The sequence below is a fragment of the Petromyzon marinus genome, chromosome 73 (genome assembly GCF_048934315.1).
Source record: "Petromyzon marinus isolate PM22_M1 ecotype Great Lakes invasive population chromosome 73, UKy_Petmar_22M1.pri1.0, whole genome shotgun sequence".
Lineage (NCBI taxonomy): Eukaryota > Metazoa > Chordata > Hyperoartia > Petromyzontiformes > Petromyzontidae > Petromyzon > Petromyzon marinus.
Window position 1 is genome coordinate 8848107 of NC_133739.1, and position 17001 is coordinate 8865107.

Genomic DNA, 17001 nt, shown 5'->3' on the forward strand with positions numbered 1-17001 from the left:
GGCGGTCTTCTCGCACGGCCAGCAGCTCTGTGTCGCCTCGTCTCGATCCCGCGATCCCAACCAGGTGAAAGTCCGCATCGAACCGAACCCCCGGCAAGGCCATCCACTTAACTAGAGAAACTTCACACGAAATATAGTGTAAAGTAACGAATTGTATAATTCAAAGGTGGAATTTGTCTATGGATATATTATGCCATGTTTCTTAGCTTGGAAGGTATATTGTATTGTATATTAGTCTAGTTTATAACATGCTTATGGTGCAGAACAGGACAGAGCAACGCACCTTGGTTGCTCTGCTTTGGTGTTTTCCTGTGCCCAGCCGCCACCCTCCTCCACTCCTGAGGAGGTGGGGGCTGGGTAACATGCTAATTAACTCCGCCCACACACCTTTAATAAAGACGCGGTCTTTGCTTGGCAGCGTTCACTCAAGCGCTGTCCTCTGGACAGACCTGTTTCTTCACCTGATGAAGGCTACTTGTGTTGTGGCCAAAACGTCGTGAGAATGTTATCTTGTTTTATTACTTTGTTTCCATTCTACGTGACTTTACCGAAAGAACCAAGACGAAATATTATTTTCAATGAAGCTTTTAATGAAGAAATGCAATTATCCAATTCAAAACATAACACAATTCAAAGTTGTTTCATTTTCAAACTTCAAAACGGAGCATCGGGTGCTTGTGTGGAGACGTCGTTCGTGTGTATTTTTTTTCGTTGTGAACATCCAGACGTTAATCAGCAAGGACCATTTCATGTCCTAGTTCGACAAAATAAACGTCAACACGTAATACGAAATTATAATTCGTGTTGTAGAGAATGTATCTCCTTTACGTGTAAACTTTGAGTGGTATGCCTTGTAACTGATTAATGATCCGAGTGTGCTCCCTATTTCAAAGACAATGAGTTGCTCCAGAGAGAGATGCTTCCTGAAAACACAAAAATACCCTTTGACCTGTATCACAAGAACAATGAGTCTCTCCTGAGTTATCTGTACAGGTTACTTCCAAAACACACACTTTGTCCTAACATCACTTATTCAATGTTTGACCCTTATAGACAAAATGTTACATGTACACACACAGACAAGTACTCATTCTGTTGTATATATAGGTGTTATGAAAATTGACGAAAATAATAAAAATTAAATGAAATTTGCATAATTTATCCTAAATTATGTTAATTGTTGTAATTATGTGCATAAATTATGCCGATTCGAGAGATAATTGTATTAATTTATGCGAGTGGGTGTGCAGGTCGAGCCTTGGTGACGAGGATTGTGTTATGAATTGGAATAACGCAATTGATCGTATGCAGTTCTGTAGGTCTTGTGAGCATGAATGAGAGAGATTCGATTCGACTCTGCTATTTAATTCCGTATTATCGATAAGGATACGATTACTCTCGATTGAACATTATGAATTATGTGTGTTATGGATTATGTGTGGTGATAGTGTGCTTATGATAGGTCCCCAGGATTCAGATCTCATACGCAGAACAATATTACGCAGAATTTCAGGAAGAATCACACGCAACCTTTACGCTTTAATAAATTTTATTTTCTAGCTAACTTTAATTTTTGAATAATATGAAAACTCTCGATCTTGGAATTTCAACACAGCGTTAACATGATACCATCACGATTGCGTCGTTTCACTTTGATAACGGCACCTGTGGTTAATTCCCGACGCGTAACGCAATCGATCGGTTGTTGAGGACGAGATTAATACATGCAAACTATTCTATCAAAACCTTAACCTTATAATGTAAATTCGTATTTAAACATCGCCCACACAGTACCACATCCATTCATAGACCTTCATGTCAATTCTTATCACGCTGTTAACAGTAGGACGATTGGTTAGTATGCAACCGAATGACAGCAGTATTTTTCGTTGTGAATTGATTTTTAATGCACCACCTTGGAGTGGCGACCCTTCTTGATTATCCCGATATGCGTATCGTGTGTCTTCTTTATCACCGGTTCAATTATTTGCGTAAAGCAGACGCCGAGGTTAGCATCTCTGGTGTCCAAAATGTGTTTCCTGTGTGTTGCGGCACGGTGGGGGAGTGAGGGGGAGAGTGTGGGGGAGGGGTTGAATACGAACGGCTCGTCACAGTTTCTGTCCACCGCTGGCTGGATGAGTCAGCACGACGCTCGCCGTCGTCGCGCCGATGGGTGTTGAGTGCGGGGCCGCTGCCCTCTCAGCGCTGGTGACGCGAAGTTGCGCGCTGTAGCACGCTGGTGGCACGCTGGTGGCACGCTGTTGGCACGCGCTGGTGCCGATGCTGGTGCTGATGGCATGCTGTTGGCACGCGCTGGTGCTGGTGGCACGCTGGTGGCACGCTGTTGGCACGCGCTGGTGCTGATGCTGGTGCTGATGGCACGCTGGTGGCGCGCGCTCCCTCTCCTTGAAGATGCGCGAACGCGCCCGTGCTGGTTCGCTGACAGCAGTTTCTCTCCACTGCTGGCTGAGCTGCTGCACGCTCTTGCTTGGCTTTGCTGGCCGCGCTCTTTCCGCTGCTGTAGTATCTGACGCTGCGCTCGCGGGCGACAGGTCAAGTTTTTCTTCTGCTGAGTGAGCCGAGTCGCACGCGCTCTCTTTGTTGAGGTTGATGGCGGCTCTCTGACAGCAGGTTTCCTCCACTGCTGTATGACTCAAGTCGCACGCGCTTGGTCACTGGTTTGCTGAAGTTGTTGGCGGCTGCCCAAGCTTTTCCGCTGCTGGTTGAGCCACGTTGCACGCGCTTCCTCTGTGGAGATGCTCGAGCGCTCTCAGCGCTGATTCGCTGATACTTTGTTGGCGGCTGGCCAGGAGTTTTCTTCTGTTGAGTGAGTTCAGTCGCACGTGCTCTCTCTGTTGAAGTGCGCTAACGCGCCCGCGCTGGTTCGCTGACAGCAGTTTCTCTCCACTGCTGTATGACTCAATCTCGTTGATACATCGCGACTCAGCGATCCTCGGTACTCAGCGAGGCTCGGAGCCAGCCGCTCCATGCGACTGCTCGTCTTGTGGACGTCTTGAATCGCTGATCTGTCTTGACTGACTTAACTTTTTGAAAATGCGCTGACCGTTATATTCAAAGACATTCTTCTCTCTTTGCAGTGAAGGGGGGGGGGCGTGGTCTGTGTGTGTGTGAGTTCGTGTGTGTGTACAGATGGCACCTGCGATAACGATGTTTGCCCTGGCGTGAAATTCCTCTCTCGCGCTCTGCGGGAGAGACAAAGGTGGTCGGGAGTACCTATCTCTTTATACTTTCGACTTTATATTTCTCAAATACCATTTGGTCCCATGTTCGCCAAGACTCGTGCTTGTAACTACGTCCTCCCGACACCCCTCTCGGTTTACCGAGGTTCGCATTGTTACGATGGAATTATTAAAAAGAAAAATAATTTTCTTCCTGAGTTTAAGAGGTCCGTTTCTTGATTGTTGGAAGCCATATCCCTTGGTTCTGTAAGGTTCTATAATGGAATGTCGTGTAAGGTGAACACGTTATTCTTAATTATATGTGTGACTGATGTGTAGCCACTTCTTTAACTGAAAAACGTGTTCGCTGGCTGTTGTGTGTTTTATCATTAACCCGTCTGGCTAGCTCCAGATGGCCCCTTGTGATAACGTGTGGTTCCTGCTTCTCCGCGCTGCGAGAGACAAAGGTGGTCGGGGTTGCTTGGGATATTGTTTAAACTCTTTCGCAAGTTTGCCCGTTGTCTCATTCCTTCTCGAAAACCTTTGATGTGACTCTGTGTTTTGTCTCCAAGCTTTGTTTTAACAGTAAAAGTATTAAAGGTGAAAATCATTTGATAGCGAATTAATCATTGGATAATAATTCACTGATGTATCTGGTGGCCTGGTATTAATTGGAGTGAGCGCGAGGACCGCTAACTTTAGCTTATTCTTGTTATTGCATTTTTAATTTTAACCGTTGTTTTAATGACAAAGGAAAAAAATATAAATGGTTTAACCCGTGGGCGTCCTCGTTTCTGGCTTGCGGAGGGCTCCCTCTGCGTGACCTCCCTTAGGGCACATCAAACTCTTGTTCATCTGGAGATCTTCGCAGATAGCACTAACATCCTCGCCTCGAGAGTTTTATTATTTCTTTATTTATTAATGGCCTGTTTATGATTGACATCTGGTTTTTCGTGTGCCTGGCTTACGGGTTTTATTGATTAATTTTTTTCGTTTGTTTAAAAAAAATATGATATATAACGGCAAATATTATTGTTAATATCAATTTTGGAAAAGGCTCATATACAACAATTCTCAATTATTGACAGGCATATTAACAAAATTGAATTGCTGCAGTGAAATATACTGCATCAGGTTATATCGTACTAACAAGCTATTTTTTTACAAATACGCTTAACAGTGTATGTACAACATACTATTGCGCCATTCAAAAACGAGTAGGCCATTGCATGCTGGCGTCTGGGTCAAAATGTATCAAATTCTAAACGTTACCTACAAACTCCACAACTGAGATGCCACATCAACCATCGCCCCCTACTGACAGGTTCTTGTCCACATGCAGGCCGGTGCAGGGCCACCACTTTGTACCACACAGGGGCAGCTGCTACTTGGGGATGCTCTTCGAGTGTTTGAGACTAGATATAACACAACACTCCGAATTGCCAGAGGCGATTAAGCAAGCACCATATAAATTGAATTATTAGAACCTTGTGATTGCTTGGAAGCTTATTGGCTCTCGCTCATGGTTAGAGATCTACGCAACCCACAGGTTCACAAAGACTGGCCGCTCTGACCCTGCAGGTTGAACCTAGGAATTGAGTGTTCAACTTCTGATTCTTGTCATTAAAGGCCTGTGACAAAGGTGCATCTATTGGAGCGACATCGTCTCAAGCTTACATATCTACCGGGTCCCCATTTGACTTTGTAATGTCTCGGAGGAAGTCCACCCACACCTCCACTTCCACAAACTGCTGGGAGTTGCCTCGCTCTGCCTCAGTCAGAATTCTCCTCCTGCTTCACGTTGCCTCCATCGATGTGAAGGTCTGATTTTGGAGTTGAATCTTCATCTTCACATTTTACCCTCACTTCTTCGCTCTTCACCATCACTTCTTCACATTTCACCTTCACCTCTTCATATTTCACCTCGATACCTTTAAAAGTGTCCAAGCTGGGATTTTCTTCCGGTTCTTGTTTCATGAGGGATGGGCTCATTGCGGCACTATGACTTTCACAAGCTGATTTCAGATTCCACTCCTTGTGGACCTTCTGATGCTTGTGTGTTCTCTGGTGTACATGAAGACTTGATGAATGTGCAAACGCCTTCCCACATACACTGCACTTGAAGGGTTTCTCTCCTGTGTGTGTTCTCTGGTGTACATTAAGACTTGGTGACTGTGCAAACGCCTTCCCACACACACTGCACTTGAAGGGTTTCTCTCCCGTGTGTGTTCTCTGGTGTACATGAAGATGTGGTGAATGTGAAAACGCCTTCCCACACACACTGCACTTGAAGGGTTTCTCTCCCGTGTGTGTTCTCTGGTGTACATGAAGATTTGGTGACTGTGCAAACGCCTTCCCACACACATTGCACTTGAAGGGTTTCTCTCCCGTGTATGTTCTCTGGTGTACATGAAGATGTGGTGAATGTGAAAACGCCTTCCCACACACACTGCACTTGAAGGGTTTCTCTCCCGTGTGTGTTCTCTGGTGTACATGAAGATGTGGTGAATGTTAAAACGCCTTCCCACACACACTGCACTTGAAGGGTTTCTCTCCCGTGTGTGTTCTCTGGTGTACATGAAGATTTGGTGACTGTGCAAACGCCTTCCCACACACACTGCACTTGAAGGGTTTCTCTCCCGTGTGGGTTCTCTGGTGCCGTGTCAAATGTGCAGGACGATCCGTGCTGTATGCACACCGGTCGCATTGTTGCCTTTTTGCACCGAGCTGCCCCGAGTGCCTTTGCTCCATCAGAACAATTCTGCAGAGGAAGCGACAGCTGCAGACAGAAAAAAGAGAATATCCACACCCACAGAGGAATACATTTATACAGTCACACGTGACTTACACGTCTATACTTATTCATATATTCATGATATAGTGAAAACGTGTCCCAAATTCATCACACGGGCTGTTATGGCACACAATGAGAGGGCAAATGGTCATAAACGTGCCTGGAAGCCCTCGTATCTTCAAAATGAATGTTAACCCAAAACTCCGAGCATACAATTTCGGCTGTCTGGCTTCAAAAGGACAATTTATGAAAGCTAAATTCAGCTGACGTAGCAAAGGGTGTTGAAAATAATACTATTTGTGTTATGCAGAAATGCATAAATTAATGTTCAATCGCAACGTAGAGGTGTGAAAGCCAGGCACAGATGTCCTTGAATGCTGGGATGAACAGTTCCGTCTTCAGCTGCACGTGTGCTGTGATAACTTCCTGACTAATTTCTTACAAAGAGTTGCAGAGGAAAACAAAAATAAACTACTGTTTTGATATAACCTCCGCGCTCAATAGAGTTAATAGACTTTACTGCAAATACAAACTTGACCCTTTCACACACTCAGAGGTGGAGCCAGGATGTTCAGGTAGGGGGTCAACCCCTTTCAGCAATGAAAAATGATAGGAGTTGTTAGTAAGTAAGGAGTTGTTAGTAAGGAGATATTAGTAAGTAAGGAGTTGTGAGTAAGGATTTGTTAGTAAGGAGTTGTTAGTAAGGAGTTGTTAGTAAGTATGCAGTTGTTAGTAAGGAGTTGTTAGTAAGGAGTTGTTAGTCAGGATTTGTAAGTAAGGACTTGTCCTATGCTTTTTATTCAACCCATCACGCTCGCTGAAGGTGTTTGCCTTCAGGGAAGTCGTGTACTGTATACGCAACTGCGCACAATTCTAAGAGTCGCTTGTAACTGCTTTGACATTACTTATTGCCAAATATGAACACGGACTGTTGTCCTCTCATAGAGTCCCTGGCACGTAATAATATGCCACGCGGTGGCAGTGGGGGTCGCACAATGCTGATTTATCTATAATTATAAAAGGGAAATTTGTGAATGTGTGTCTGTTTGAAATGTTCAGCATACTTGCCAACATGCAACACAAACTGGAAATTTGGCACGTGAGTAGCTTCCAGACTGGACATAATGCACAAAGTATTACAATAGCCGTCATATCTGAGATGTCACCCTATGCGGCATCGTTACGCAGTGTGCCTGCTGACGTCACGCATACCCCCCAACCAACACTCCGCGAAGGCCGTGTTTTAATCCAAGACAAGAATCAAAGTCCCGGGCAAAGCCGGGTAGTAAAGCCAGTCTATATATAAAAGGGAAATGTGTGGATACGTGTGTGTGTGTCTGTTAGAAATGTTTAGCATACTTCCCAACATGCTACACACTTGAAATTTGGCATGTGGGTAGGTTCCATACCGTGCACAATGAAACAAGTATAAAAATAGACTTTTGTATTTTGTATGACCATGAAGATTGTGGCGTCAACCCGCAACACACCTGAGTTAAGCGCTCTGCAATGAATATAGAATTGAAGCTTTCGTGACTGCATAAATTACTCATTGTTTTTTTCGGTAAAGTCACGAATGTAGAAATATAACAATATTATATTGAAATAAATCACGACGTTTCGAACGCAACACAAGCGATCATCATCAGGTGTAAAAAACAAATAGTGAGGGAGCACATAGGGTGACATCAACGCAACACATAGAGAGCGTTAAACTGCAAAGAGGCAAATACAACAAGAAGATGAGAGACGAGAACTCAACAAAACCTAAGAAAAATTACGTGATGCAAAACCAGTAGGACAACAACACAGTTAGACACTTCCATGGTAGACCACGAATTTCAGAAGACTGCTAAATTTCGTGTTCATCCTCCGGGTTGAACAAACCAGCATAGACAGAGTGAACAGATACGAGGTACAAGGCAGCAGAGATACATACACAGGGAAGAACACCCAGGGAAAGATGTATTTGGCAGCACAGATAGGGCTGTTAACAGCGTGCCGGGAGATTTTAGGTGGCGCTTCGCTCCTGGCCGATGAAGCCATTGGTTTCTCGGAGTTTTAATAAATATCCTCCGTGCGAAGAACGGGTAGAACTGCTATCTTAAATATGAAGCAGAACATTACATCTGTTTGTTTGTGTGAAGCAGCAAAAACCTCTCCCAACACTGAGCTCTGGCGTCGTGAAATTTTCACAGCTTATGCCGTTTGGAATTTCTAAGTGAACGCGACTATTTTCAGCTCGCCACGTCATTATTCCCTTCCCGAGTGGCCAAAATCGACCTTGCGTGGATTAAGGTTAAATTTCCTTGAGTGAAAACATCCGATTTAGGTAACTTGATTTGTTTCGCCTTTTTTCTTTCTCGCAAGCATCAACATTTTTAAGGGTTTTTCAGTGAAATATAAGGGATATGAAATTTATCCAAGACAAGAATCCAAGTCCTGGGCGAAGCCGGGTAGTGAAGCTAGTTACTAATAAGCCCCAATGATCCTATCGAAATTAGGGATTTCGATCGGATCGTTGGGGGGCACGTGCCTACCCCACCCCCACTGGCTCCACCACTGTCACACACTGGCATGGTTCACAGGTGGTGGTGTGTCCAGACCAAGGCCTGGCCACCTTCACCTGCACAGAATTCATGCTTCCTCACTCCACCAAGTAGAGTGAACACCGCCACGCGTCCAGAGTGAACACCGCCACGCGTCCAGAGTGAACACCGCCACGCGTCCAGAGTGAACACCGCCACGTGTCCAGAGTGAACACCGCCACGCTGTTGAGGAGCCTCACCTTGTGTTGTGTTGTGGGCAGGTCGCTTCTGAAAACAAAAAGCGGTACAGCAGCTCAAGCGGGCTTGGCCTGGTGTAAAAAATAAAAATAAATAAAAACCGCGTGAATATTTAAAAGTAAAACAAAGTGACAAAGTGGCGAGCCGCCTGAAGACAAATTAAACTTAAGCGAGATAATTGAAGCAAACGCGATCAGGCGAGGGCAGGAGGCTAGGCCCCACGTGGCTAGGCCCCGCGCTGTAAAGTTGCAACCTGGACATCGCTTCCATGCTCGCTGCTACTCAATTGACATCCCTACGAGAGAGTGAGCGAGGCTCTACCTCGGTAAACAACAACCAACACCACAACAACCACAACAACAACCACCACCACCACAACAACCACAACAACCGCGATGAGAATTTCTCACCTCGGATTTCAGTGCACGGGCGGAGCAGCAGCTCCCTGTTATCTCGTGATGTCACGCGGCAGCAAGAGGTGACATGACGTCACTTGTGGAGAACGATAATACTCCCCTCCCACAATGAGCGCCTCCGTACGTGAATAGATTATGTTAATGAGCCGCCAGTCACTGGGCGTGGCCTTGCCCAAATATGATTCTAATTGATCAGAAAACGGCAGCGACCCTGGCAGAGGTGACGTCACGTTCAAGGGCGCCTTGGACGGGGTGGGGTGAACACCTTGGTGACATGACGTCACTAGCGAGGTACATATCCCTCTGGCATTTCACGCCGATGAGGTTATGGTGAGTGGACGTCACAGAGAGGGGTTGAAGTTTAAGTTGATTTAGATTCATTTTCCATTGCTTCCTCCCTTGAACAGAGACCACTTGTGTGTGTGTGTACACTGTGTGTGTGTACACTGTGTGTGTACACTTTGTGTATACACTGTGTGTGTGTACACTGTGTGTGTTTGTGTGTACACTGTGTGTGTGTGTACACTGTGTGTGTTTGTGTACACTGTGTGTGTACACAACGTGTGTGTACACTGTGTATGTGTACACAGTGTGTGTGTACACTGTGTGTGTGTACACAGTGTGTGTGTGTGTACACTGTGTGTGTTTGTGTACACTGTGTGTGTGTACACTGTGTGTACACTGTGTGTTTGTACACTGTGTGTGTTTGTGTACACTATGTGTGTGTGTACACACTGTGTACACTGTGTGTGTACACTGTGTGTGCACACTGCGTGTGTGTTTGTACACTTTGTGTGTGTTTGTACACTGTGTGTGTACACTGTGTGTGTTTGTACACTGTGTGTTTGTACACTGTGTGTGTGTACACTGTGTGTACACTGTGTGTGTGTACACACTGTGTGTGTGTTTACACTGTGTGTGTGCACTTTGTGTGTACACACTGTGTGTCTGTGTACACTGTGTGTGTGTACACATACTGTGTGTACACTGTGTGTGTGTGTACAGTGTTTTGTACACTATGTGTGTGTGTACACTGTGTGTACACTGTGTGTTTGTTTGTACACTGTGTGTGTACACTGTGTATGCACACTGCCTGTGTGTGTGTGTACACTGTGTGTCTGTACACTGTGTGTACACTGTGTGTTTGTACACTGTGTGTGTGTGTACACTGTGTGTGTGTACACTGTGTGTGTGTGTACACCGTGTGTGTGTGTGTACACTGTGTGTGTACACTGTGTGTGTGTACACTGTGTGTGTGTACACTGTGTGTGTGCACTGTGTGTGTGTACACTGTGTGTGTGTACACTGTGGTGGGCACAGTCATCTCAGTCAGTCGACAAATGGCATCTTTTCATCAATTTATTATTTTCCAATTTTTTTGTTATTTTCTATCTACGTGACTTTACCGAAAGAACCAACAATATAAATGTTAATCAGCTGCGCCACGCTGTGTGGGAGCTGCCTGGCCTGTCGCTCCGCACGAAGCTGCGTGGAGCCCTCTGCATGGAAGTTCTGCGCCGGTGAGAAACTCTCTCAGGCCCCCCCACGCCTCCACGCAGATTGACGCGAGCCGAGTTGGTGGTGCATTCTATTTTGCCTTGAAACTTTCGTGACTGGCAGGAATTCATATTCTTGGGTTCTTTCGGTAAAGTCGCGTAAATTAAAAAAACATGTTACATTAAACAAAAAAATTAAATGACAATTTAAATAATGAAAATAAACGCGTTGTTTTCTTTATTTTTGTTTTCTATCTACGTGAATTTACCGAAAGAACCAATAATATGGTAGTGCATTCTCTATTTATTGCAGAGGTTCAAGGTTCAAATCCGACAGGCACACCTGGCTACCCCAGCAACATTCACCACAATATGCGCAGTCTGCTTCACGGCAGATGTAAAAACATAGCGTTGTGTCATTCACGACGCACAGGTCATTGCATGTCGGTGTCACGGTCAAAATTGTGGCAATTCCAAACATTATCCAGAAACCACACAACGGAGATGGCGCGTCAATGATCGCCCCCTACCGACAGACTCATGTCCACGTGCAGGCCGGTGCAGGGCCACCTTGTGCCACACAGGGGCAGCTGCCACTTAGGGGGAGGCGTCCTTTGATTGTTTGAGATGAGATTCGATACGAAACACACAAATAGGCAAGCGACTTATGCGTGCAAATATGATGTTGGTAACGTAGTGAAATGCTTGGGAGCTTCATCATCTCTCGCTCCCGCTGACAGATCGTACCCAGCCAACAGCTCCACAGATAACAGCCGCTCCTCCTGTGCAGGTTCGGCTACGTACGGTGCGAAATAAGTTCCAGATACACACAGAGACTCACACACAGAGAGACCCTCAGATTAGCATGGTTGGCTACGTACGGTGCGAAAGAAGTTCAACGCACACACAGAGACTCACACACAGAGAGACCCACAGATTAGCATGGTCGGCTACGTACAGTGCGAAAGAAGTTCCAGATACACACAGAGACTCGCACACAGAGAGACCCACAGATTAGCATGGTTGGCTACGTACGGTGCGAAAGAAGTTCCAGATGCACACAGAGACTCACACACAGAGAGACCCACAGATTAGCATGGTGGGCTTTGTACGGCACGAAAGAAGTTCAACGTACACACAGAGACTCGGAGCAAGTTTGAGTCGCGTGCAGTCGTGGGCCGTGAAAGTTGAACGGGCGCATGTTGCTAGTGGCGGTAGTTGAATACGGTTGGAAAGACGCTGATAGAGACACACACAGAGACTGACAAGAGAGAGAGGTGGACAGAGACAAGAGGAAGACAGAAACAAAGATATAGACGATAGAGACACAGTCAGCGAGAGAGAGACACAGAGGGGAACAGAGACACAGACGTACAGAGAGATGTTGAATCGAGCACAAACTTAACTCGCTCCATTGAAAGAGATTCCTCAATATTTGCCCATCCCCGAAATTAAGTCGTCCTAGTTTCTATTTATTTCATTGTGTGTGGTGTGTCCGTGTAAGCAATTTGGGACATCGATGTACACGGATATGAACAAGCTCAGCAGACAAGACGTCTTTCATATCCTTTGGTTCTTTCGGTAAATTCACGCAGGTAGAAATAAACGAAAAAAATAAATTGCGACGTTTCGATCGCAACACCAGCGGTCGTCCTCAGGCGAAAACATCCAGACATTGTCGCGACAGAAGTCACGTGAGCTACGGCACGTGACAAAGATAAGGTGACCCCCCCCCCTTACCCCCCAACGTGGCTCGCCCTGTTCAGCTGAGCATCGTTTTAATGCGGTGGGCTCCCGCGAAATTGATTTCTGTAAGACGAAGGTACTTTGAAAACCCACTGGCTATTCTCTGTTATACAAGTGTTGTGTCCTTAACTAATCACACGGAGACGTCTGGTTGAGGCAACGCGTTTATTATAACAACTCTTTCGACCCCGGCTCTACACACTACCGTAACACGACAGGGGTACGGCCCCTTCCATCCAATAGCCTCCGGGAGCGACAGCCTCCCTTCTATTGCAGCCTGCACAATCCGGGCTCTGCTACCCACGGGATCCTTTAGCCCGGCGTTAAGGGAAGACTGGACAACCCGTCCCAGCCCGGGTACGGGAGCTCACCTCTGGTCCGCTACAACCCACCTCTAAAAAGAGCCTCGGTTGAGGGTTCCCGGGTGCTGGTCCAGTCTTCAGGTCTTCGGATGTCTTCAGGCTTGAGTTGGTGAACACTGCCTCGGCCCGTCCAGAGGGCCGGCCTTTTATCCCCAGGTCGGGGTCACCCCTCCACTCCTGACCTCCCCCCCCCTCCCAGAACCTTCTGGAAGGTCTTATCTTAAGGGGCCTTAGGGATGGGTGGGGGGTCAGGGGTGTGAGTCTCCGGTCACGGGGGGGGGGGGGGGGGCAGGGGTTTACTTTGGTCGACCCCTACGCACCTCGCGCTCTCTCTCGGCTGCCCCCTGCTGACCCGTGAACGTAGCGGCAGGTCAGCTGACAGCGCCCTGTTATGGCGCTTACGCACAACTTCACGTGACTCACGCTGCACGTTCCGTCGTTTTCATGCAGGGGGCGCTGCAGACCTCTACGCGCCCCCTGCATGAACGACGGAGGCGCAGGGACAGACGTTCGATCACGTTGGAATCGATCTGCAGACGGCGGTCTTCTCGCACGGCCAGCAGCTCTGTGTCGCCTCCTCTCGATCCCAACCAGGTGAAAGTCCGCATCGAACCGAACCCCCGGCAAGGCCATCTACTTTACGACGAGAGAAAATTCACACAAAATATCGTTTTCAATGAATAAGCTTTTAATGAAGAAATACAATTATCTATTTCAAAACATAACACAATTCAAAGTTGTTTCATTTTCAAACTTCAAAACGGAGCATCGGGAGCTTGCGTGGAGACGTCGTTCATGTGCAATTTTGTCCGTGACTTTCCTGGCCCAACGCCATAAATGGTTGCGAGGGGCACCGCAGGCAGTCAGGCTTGCTTCAAGCCCTTGGTTGTGAACATCCAGACGTTAATCAGCGAGGAGCATTTCACTTCCTAGTTCGACAAAATCTACGTCAACACGTAATACAAAATTATAATTCGTGTTGTAGAGAATGTATCTCCTCTACGTGTAACTTTTGAGTGGTATGCCTTGTAACTGATGAATGATCCGAGTGTGCTCCCTATTTCAAAGACAATGAGTTGCTCCAGATGGAGATGCTTCCTGAAAACACAAAAATATCCTTGGACCTGTATCACAAGAACAATGAGTCTCTCCTGAGTTATGTGTACAGGTTACTTCCAAAACACACACTTTGTCCTAACATCACTTATTCAATGTTTGACCCTTATAGACAATGTTACATGTACGCACACAATCGGACGAGTATTCATTCTAAATTATTGACAGGCATATTAACAAAATTGAATTACTGCAGTGAAATATACTGCATCAGGTTACATCGTACTAACAAGAAGCTATTTTTTTACAAATACGCTTAACAGTGTATGTACAACATACTATTGCGCCATTCAAAAACGAGTAGGCCATTGCATGCTGGCGTCTGGGTCAAAATTTATCAAGTTCTAAACATTACCTACAAACTCCACAACTGAGATGCCACATCAACCATCGCCCCCTACTGACAGGCTCTTGTCCACATGCAGGCCGGTGCAGGGCCACCACCTTGTACCACACAGGGGCAGCTGCTACTTGGGGGTGCTCTTCGAGTGTTTGAGACGAGATACGATACAAAACTCTGAATTGCCAGAGGCGATTAAGCAAGCACCATATAAATGGAATTATTAGAACCTTGTGATTGCTTGGGAGCTTATTGGCTCTCGCTCATGGTTAGAGATCTACGCAACCCACAGGTTCACAAAGACTGGCCGCTCTGACCCTGCAGGTTGAACCTAGGAATTGAGTGTTCAACTTCACATTCTTGTCATTAAAGGCCTGTGACAAAGGTGCATCTATTGGAGCGACATCGTCTCAAGCTTACACATCTACCGGGTCTCCATTTGACTTTGTATTGTCTCGGAGGAAGTCCACCCACACCTCCACTTCCACAAACTGCTGGGAGTTGCCTCGCTCTGCCTCGCAGTCAGAATTCTCCTCCTGCTTCACGTTGCCTCCATCGATGTGAAGGTCCGATTTTGGAGTTGAATCTTCATCTTCACATTTTACCCTCACCTCTTCGCTCTTCACCATAACTTCTTCACATTTCACCTTCACCTCTTCAAATTTCACCTCGATACCTTTAAAAGTGTCCAAGCTGGGATTTTCTTCCAGTTCTTGTTTCATGAGGGATGGGCTCATTGCGGCACTTTGACTTTCACAAGCGGATTTCAGACTCCACTCCTTGTGGATCTTCTGATGCTCCTGTGTTCTCTTGTGTACATTAAGATGTGATGACTGTGCAAACGCCTTCCCACACACACTGCACTTGAAGGGTTTCTCTCCTGTGTGTGTTCTCTGGTGTACATTAAGATGTGGTGAATGTGAAAACGCCTTCCCACACACACTGCACTTGAAGGGTTTCTCTCCCGTGTGTGTTCTCTGGTGTACATGAAGATGTGGTGACTTTGAAAACGCCTTCCCACACACACTGCACTTGAAGGGTTTCTCTCCCGTGTGTGTTCTCAGGTGTACTTGAAGACTTGGTGACTGTGAAAACGCCTTCCCACACATACTGCACTTGAAGGGTTTCTCACCCGTGTGTGCTCTCTGGTGTAGATGAAGATTTTGTGACTGTGAAAACGCCTTCCCACACACACTGCACTTGAAGGGTTTCTCTCCCGTGTGTGTTCTCTGGTGTGCATGAAGACTTGGTGACTGTGAAAACGCCTTCCCACACACACTGCACTTGAAGGGTTTCTCTCCCGTGTGTGTTCTCTGGTGTACATGAAGATGTGATGAATGTGAAAACGCCTTCCCACACACACTGCACTTGAAGGGTTTCTCTCCCGTGTGTGTTCTCTGGTGTCCATGAAGATTTTGTGAACGTGCAAACGCCTTCCCACACACACTGCACTTGAAGGGTTTCTCTCCCGTGTGTGTTCTCTGGTGTACATGAAGACTTGGTGACTGTGAAAACGCCTTCCCACACACACTGCACTTGAAGGGTTTCTCTCCCGTGTGTGTTCTCTGGTGTACATGAAGATGTGGTGACAGTGCAAACGCCTTCCCACACACACTGCACTTGAAGGGTTTCTCTCCCGTGTGTGTTCTCTGGTGTACATAAAGATTTGGTGACTGTGCAAACGCCTTCCCACACACATTGCACTTGAAGGGTTTCTCTCCCGTGTGGGTTCTCTGGTGCCACGTGAAATGTGCAGTACTATCCGTGCTGTATGCACACCGGTCGCATTGATGCCTTTTTGCACCGAGCTGCGCCGAGTGCCTTTGCTCCATCAGACCAATTCTGCAGAGGAAGCGACAGCTGCAGACAGACAAAAAGAATATCCACACCATCTACACGTCAGTATCGATGCACAGAGGAATCCATTTATACAGTCACACGTGACTTACACGTCTATACTTATTCATATATTCATGATATAGTGAAAACGTGTCCCAAATTCATCACACGGGCTGTTATGGCACACAATGAGAGGGCAAATGGTCATAAACGTGCCTGGAAGCCCTCGTATCTTCAAAATAAACGTTAACCCAAAACTCCGAGCACATGATTTTGAATGTCTTGCTTCAAAAGGAATATTTATGAAAGCTAAATTCAGCTGGCGTAGCAAAGGGTGTTGAAAATAATACTATTTGTGTTATGCAGAAATGCATAAAGTAATGTTCAATCGCAACGTAGAGGTGTGAAAGCCAGGCACAGATGTCCTTGAATGCTGGGATGAACAGTTCCGACTTCAGCTGCACGTGTGCTGTGATAACTTCCTGACTACATTCTTACAAAGAGTTGCAGAGGAAAACAAAAATAAACTACTGTTTTGATATAACCTCCGTGCTCAATAGAGTTAATAGACTTGACTGCAAATACAAACTTGACCCTTTCACACACTCAGAGGTAGAGCCAGGATATTCAGGTAGGGGGGGGGGGGGTAGCCCCTTTCAGCAATGAAATTGATAGGAGTTGTTAGTAAGTAAGAAGTTGTTAGTAAGGAGATATTAGTAAGGAGTTGTTGGTAAGGAGTTATTAGTAAGGAGTTGTTATGAAGTAAGGAGTTGTTAGTCAGGAGTTGTTAGTAAGTAAGGAGTTGTTAGTAAGGAGTTGTTACTAAGTAAGGAGTTGTTAGTCAGGAGTTGTTAGTAAGTAAGGAGTTGTTAGTCAGGAGTTGTTAGTAAGTAAGGAGTTGTTAGTCAGGAGTTGTTACTAAGTAAG

The 17001-nt window shown here is 46.2% G+C and overlaps 1 pseudogene; it reads right to left on the reverse strand.

The window, feature by feature from the left end:
* Positions 1-1531: 1531 nt before the first annotated feature.
* LOC142907030 (uncharacterized) lies at positions 1532-16435 on the reverse strand (annotated as a pseudogene).
* Between the last annotated feature and the right edge of the window lie 566 nt (positions 16436-17001).